The 6,987-nt window shown below is 44.1% G+C and overlaps 1 pseudogene; it reads right to left on the reverse strand.

Annotated features, from left to right (window-relative positions):
- Positions 1-1,164: 1,164 nt before the first annotated feature.
- Positions 1,165-1,503, reverse strand: LOC123115494 (uncharacterized; annotated as a pseudogene).
- Between the last annotated feature and the right edge of the window lie 5,484 nt (positions 1,504-6,987).

Below are 6,987 nucleotides of genomic sequence, written 5' to 3' on the forward strand. Positions count from 1 at the left end.
TCCTCTTTCAATCCTTCATTTTCTTATGAGTAGCCGCCATAGGGGGTCCTCAGTCTGAATCCTCCACTAGCATTGGACCAACATTCAGTCTAGCTCTCGCTCTTATCCAATTTCCTCATCCTTTCAGGGCAAGGTCGGAGTAGTAGGAAAATACAATTTCTTTTGTTGCATACGGACCCACTTGTGAGACTGAAGAAATTGAAGCTAAATGACAAGCTTAACCTACTTGCTTACATGATCCTTAAGAAACTATGGACTTTTGCACCTTTCTGTCTAGCTTGAGTTATCTTTTAGTTCTCCCCCCTCGGCCAAGTGGATAGGAAAGAATCTTGCTTCCATTCCACTAGCCAAGAATAAGGAGAGTGACTTTCTCTTTTGAACCTCTTAAGCTGACTTGAAAAGAAAGTGGTACACCCATCAGAGATATAGGGACCGCCATGCTCGTCCACTTTCTTGATAAACGACTTGATGCATTTTCTCTTCCTTGCCGCTGAGACTGAGACATATCAAAAAGATCTATTACTAAAAGGAGATTGGGATCATCCTGTGGTTACCGGATGATGGGACTAACTAAGCATAAATTCGAAAATGAGCACGAAATGTCTGTAAATGAATTTTCTCATTATTTGTTTTTTCCGGGTCTTTTTGTTGCATTCACTTACAACAAGAAACAACCACCAGCGCTTGGTGCAGCACTTGCATTTTGGTGCATTCTTCTTCCTTTCCTTGGTCTTTCGTTCCGCTAATGCACATTCTTTTATCAAATCTCAGGGACATGGTCTAATCATGAGGGTAGTATTTTATCATGGTCTTGGATCCCAAGTTTTTATGGATTCCTTTTTTGTTACCGGGGTCGACCCCAAAGCCATAATGTCTCAAAACGAAGAGGCTATAGAGAAACTTTGATTTTTTTCCTTTGTCTCGAACTTCGTGAAGAACTCCATTCTATCTCTCCAATAAAAAAGTTGGGCTGCGCCCCAGTTGTACAGTCCCTTCGTTTAGAGAACCCTTGTTGATTCTGAACTTTGTTCGCAAAGTAAGCATCCTTTTAATGGGCCAGCCCTTTTTAATGCGCCGCTTGACACTGTTTTGAAAATGAGCTTTGCCCTTCTGGGCATTGGGCGCTCCCGTGGTTCACGAGAAGGAAAAAGGACTAATCTTTTGTTATCTGGCATGAGATGAAAAAGAGAGAGCTTCATCTATCGATGAACAACAGATTAACGGAGCTCTTGGCATTGCTTTGTTTTCTCTCCTTTCCTATCAGCGAATTCCGATCCTTTTGTTCGAAATTTCTTTGTTCGTACCGAACCACTTGCAGAATCAAATCGAGTTCCACAAGATCCTATATCAGCTATACATCCTCCTTGCATTTATGCCGGAGATATCGCCAGTGCTATGGGCTTTGGGTTATGTAGATCAAAAATGATGAATGGGATTGTGGCACTCCACTCGCCGCCAATGCGGAAGGATGTCGCCGAAAAGAATGGAACGCTGCTTCGCTCTGCTGGATGTGTTGGATCCCATATAAGAAGCTCTCTCTTTACCCGATCATTCAAACATTTTGTGGGTGGGGCGCCTACTCTATTGTTGCGTAGCAATAGAAGCCTGCTCATGCAGCTTCGATGGTGCTTTTTCGCCTTCTCTTCGCTCTGGACAGGAGTGCTAATGGACACGGGGAGGGAGCAGGCGAAGTGTGTCGTTCATAATGGAAACAAAGACACCACTACTTCGCCTCTTTGTTGGACCGCCGGCGCAAACATGATGGTCTCTGACCAGGACCAGGAACCAATTCGAATTTGGATCTTGACATGTCGGTTGTTTTTCACCATAGGCATCTTGCCAGGAAGTTGGTGGGATCATCATGAATTAGGTCAGGGTGGCTGGTGGTTTCGGGATCCCATAGAAAATGCGTCTTTTATGCCTCAGGTATTAGCCACAGCTCGTATTCATTCAGTAATTCTACCCCTTCTTCATTCTTGGACTTCGCTTCTGAATATTTTGACTCTTCCATGATGTGTCTTAGGAACCTTTTCAATACGGTCCGGATTGCTAGCTCCCGTTCATAGTTCCGCTACAGACGATACACGACATAGATTTTTATGGCGGTCTTCCTTCCAATTACAGGCATATCTATGACTCCTTTTTACCATATGAAGCAGGAGGTATCGGTCCGTAGAACCTATAAAAATAGATGGTTGTGGCACGAAGTACTCTTGTGCATCTACGTCACTCGGCTCGCGCATAACCCCGCCCTGTTATGTTATGTTATGGAAGAATTTAGCTTCTTACTGGGCTGGTTATTCAGAGCCAGCAACTGGCTGCCGGATTTTGTCCCTTCTATAGCTCTTAGGAAGTCACTCTGGCGTGGTGCTGCTGGATACTTCTGATCAATAGGAATAGGAGGAAAAAAAGCTTATGATGAGCATCTATTGGAGTCGATCATTTCCAAGATCTAATTCTAGTTTCTTATTATGTAGTGGAAATGCCTCACAATCTTCAGTTTTACGCTTACGCTTAAGGGAAGAAATGTTCTTAGTGGATGTAGGCCCTGGTACCCCCAAAATTTGTACGCAAGATGAGCTTACAAGACTGCCAATCAAGCGAGCCACCATGTTTGAGAATAAGGTGGGATCCAAGGATGTAGTGGCTGGTGAATCACTGATCAAAAAGCGGATTTTTGAGAGATTCTTCATCGATCTAGTGGACGGTGAATCACTGATCAAAGAGCGAGCAGCCGCCAGGTTTAATGATTATGTGGGATCCCTGGATGTAACGGCTGGCAAACCGCTTCTTCCTCCACAAAGATTCAGACAAAACCGAGCTTGGATAGAACTGAAGAAGATTTGGCGAAGGAAGAAAAAGGTAAAAGGGTTTATTATAAAAAAGTCAAAGGAGGTTATTCAGTAGCCATCCCGGGTTTCATTACTTTTCTTCCATTCAAAAAAGCTCTTCTAAAAAAAGGATAACGGATGATCGATTCACTATTGATAGCATTAACCCTATAAGGAGGGATATTATGATAATAGCGACAGATCAAACAAGAACTTGATGAAAAGATAGAAAAAAATTATGAAAAATCCAAAGCCCACCTTAATCCATTTTGTTGAGGACCTTGCACTTATTCCGTCCCTATATTTACATAGCCAAGAAAGGCTCTGGCGATCATGCGTGACTGGCAGAGCGCCTATTGCCCTGGGATGACACTCTAAAATGCATGTTGGGTTGGGCCAGCAAGAAGACTTCGACTAGGGAGACGAAGAATGGAATTGAGGCAGCATAGTCTAAGATAACAGAATGGAACACCAACTAACAAGTATGTGGTGGATTTGGGTGGAGTCTCGCAGAAGAAGAGTATGCGCGCTAGCGCGCCCCAAGGCATCAGTCCTTTTTCTGCTTGCTGGCCAAGGTCAATTTACTAAATCCCCCTTCCAAAGACCAACCCAATCTCAATTCCTTGATGAGAAATGAGCAAGACCATATGTTTATCAAAAATATAGCCCCTATATAAACCTAGCCCTTACTACCCGAACTTCTTACCTTCAAATAGTGAAAGTGCTAGTTATCGACTAGAGGGGGGGTGAATAGGCGATTTTTATGAAAGTCCTCAAAACATGGAAGTTTCGAAGACAAACAATGGAAACAACCTAATTGATATGCAGCGGAAGATAAACTACAACAAGCAAGCCATAATCAAATATGCACTAGCATTAACGATCGAAGATTAATAGCAGCTAGGTAGTAGGATCAGGATGGAAGATAGTATGAAGCCAATCAACAATAGTAGTCAAGCAATGAAGTCAATCAGATAAGACGATAAGCAATGACTTCACGAAGACAAACTCAAGTAAAAGAGGGAAGAGATAGAACCAGTTGCTTGTTGAAGACACAGGATTTGTTGGACCAGTTCCAGTTGCTGTGACAACTGTACGTCTGGTTAGGGAGGCTGAGATTCAACTCAGAAGACCGTGTCTTCACCTTATTCCCCTTGAGCTAAGGTCACTTAGTCCTCGCCCAATCACTCTGGTAAGTCTTCAAGGTAGACTTCCAAACCTTCACAGACTTCGTTCACCCGGCAATCCACAATGACTCTTGGATGCTCAGAACGCGACGCCTAACCGGCTGGAGGATACACAGTCCTCAAGTGTAATAAGTCTTCAGGTCACACAGACAGAAAGACTTCAGTGATGCCTAACACTCTTTGGCTCTGGGTGTTTGGGCTTTGTCCTCACAAGGATTTCTCTCTCTCAAATGCTTCGAGGTGGGTTGCTCTCAAACAACAAAAGCCGTATACTAACTCTGAGCAGCCACCAATTTATGGTGTAGGGGGTGGGCTATTTATAGCCACTAGGCAACCCGACCTGATTTGTCCGAAATGACCCTGGGTCACTAAGGAACTGACACGTGTTCCAACGGTCAGATTTCAAACACACGCGGCAACTTTACTTGGGCTACAAGCAAAGCTGACTCATCCAACTCTGGATAAGATTTGCTCTCATTGTCTTCGCTCGAAGACATAGGATTTGGGTTGAGCATCACTTCAGTCACTCTGACTTAGTTCACTTGGACCCCACTTAACAGTACGGTGGTTCCTATGACTCAACAAAGAAGAAAAGGAAACAATGAAACCACACAGTCTTCGTGCTCCATAGTCTTCACGCAATGTCTTCTCATGTCATAGTCTTCAATATGAATATCTTCTCATACCACCATTGTCGTCAATGTCTTCATACATTTTTAGGGGTCATCTCCGGTAGGTAAATCGAATCAATGAGGGACACTACCTGCGTTATCCCGCAATTCTCACAAATGCATTAGTCCCTCAACCAACTTTGTCGTCAATACTCCAAAACCAACTAGGGGTGGCACTAGATGCACTTACAATCTCCCCCTTTTTGGTGATTGATGACAAACTGGTTGAAGTTTTCAACGGGGATAAAGTATGTGAAATTGTAAAGGATAGGAATTTGTCTTCATAAGTAGCAAGGGCTCCCCCTGAAGATGTGCATATAAATAATTTTGCTTTTGGAATGCAAATGCACATGGCAGGTTGTACTTGTGGAGATCCACTTCAACTTATGAAGATAATTCATCATGCATGAAATGATATAGCATATAGGATGACATGCATAATGAAAAATGGACGTCTGCAGGATGATCTAAGTGCGGAAGTTATCATCGCACATGGAAATGCAAATAAGTAGCAGACGACCATCAAGTTTAAGTGTTACAACTCAGAGAACCAAATGTTTCAAAACGCAAGAGTTGTAAGCACGAGGCAAAATATAACGCAACCGCCCATTTGAACCCGCTTGAAGACTATCAACTCATACGCTTCTCCCCCTTTTGTCAGTAATGACCAAAAAGGTTTGAAGACATAGAGCATCTACTCGTCTTCTTGATGAGTAGGTGAAGCAGTAGGGTTGTCGTCGTTGGGTGGTGGTGTAGATGAACTTGGTGCAGTGTCGATGCGCGGAGTAGTAGTTGGAGGTGGTGAAGTAGCATCATCTTCATCATTGATCACTCTGGCATTTACCGTTGCCGCGGAGGAAGAATATTCAGAGTCTTCAAGAGATGGAGTTCTTCGTAAGACATCATTCCATGGAGGAGTGGAGTCAAACTGAAATCTTTCATTGAAGCCATCGTCTTGAAGATCTGCTTCAGCACTAAGCAGGGTCAAACTCTTCCATCATCGCCGGCAAGTTTCGTGAGCAACAAAGGCATTCTTGGTGGCAAGGTTGCGAATGCGATTGACATCCACCAAGAGGATTTGCATCTGTCTCTTGAGAAAAAAGTGATGTTTATCCTGTTTCTGATGAAGGGCCACAAGAAGTTATCGATCATTGAGAACGCGAGAACGCTTCCGAGGCCTTTGGGGAATGGTGCTTTCAGTGGCTTCAGTAGGTGCTCGATGAGGCAGACGAGTATTTCCAGCCAATGGATAGATTCGTGTAGCTGCTTGAACACCTTCAATGGGTTGAGTGAAGCTTTGGTGCTCGGCATTCTGAAGACAAAGAGGCTTCTTGGCTGGGTCAGGATATATAGCTTCAACTGACATATCAACCTCAGGTAGAAAAATCACATGATTGCGAGCAGAAGGTTGATAGTTGACAGTAGAGTGTCGCTTTATGAGGCGCATGACCCATGGAGCATAAAACTTCAGACCAAAGAGATCGGAGCCGGAGGCAGCAAGTTGTCTGATGAACAAATCTTGTGCATTGAAGCTGATGCCATTGAAAATGTAGAAGACCAAAGTCTTCATAGCTCCTTTAAGCTTTGCTGCTGATGAATGTCCTTTGATAGGCCATAGAGTCCGCCTGATGATGTGATATATGGTGCGTGGCAGATACTCAAGGTCTTCAACAAAGAACTCTGTTGGATATTCAGCGTCACGGGGCAAAGGCTTCATCATGCTCAGCATCTGACTCATATTGGGTTCAGACCTATGAAAGATGCTTTCCAAGGCATTGCGATGATGTTGACAGCCAGGTTCATAGAGTTCTCCGGGAGTGGACAGGCCTCTAAGCTCGATGATATCCATAGCTTTAGCTTCATGATGAACGTTTCCGGTCATCCACTCGAGAACCCAAGTATTCGTATTTCTGTTGTAGCCACGAATGTGCAGTGTGGCATAGAATTGAAGCAATAGTTCTTCATTCCAGTGTTCTTTATCTGTGACAAAACTGAGCAGCCCAGCATCACGAAAGCAGTCAATTGCTTCTTCTAAGCAGGGGAGTCCAGTAATGGCTTCAGTGTCGAGGCGCATATGCGGGAAGATGCGCCCTTGATCATACAGAACACAGGAGTAATAGCTTCGCTGCTGATGACTCCAGAACCGATCTGATGCAATTCTTGGCTTCGTGTAGGGGTTCTTTGAGCTGTCAAAGAATGTGTTGTGGCTCTTGAAGCCATTTGCATTGAAGGACCCGACAGCGGTGGCAGTACCAGGAAACCTTGGCAGTCTTGGCTTGGGCTTCTAGACTTGAGGCC

The sequence above is a fragment of the Triticum aestivum genome, chromosome 5B (genome assembly GCF_018294505.1).
Source record: "Triticum aestivum cultivar Chinese Spring chromosome 5B, IWGSC CS RefSeq v2.1, whole genome shotgun sequence".
In the NCBI taxonomy this organism is placed as follows: domain Eukaryota; kingdom Viridiplantae; phylum Streptophyta; class Magnoliopsida; order Poales; family Poaceae; genus Triticum; species Triticum aestivum.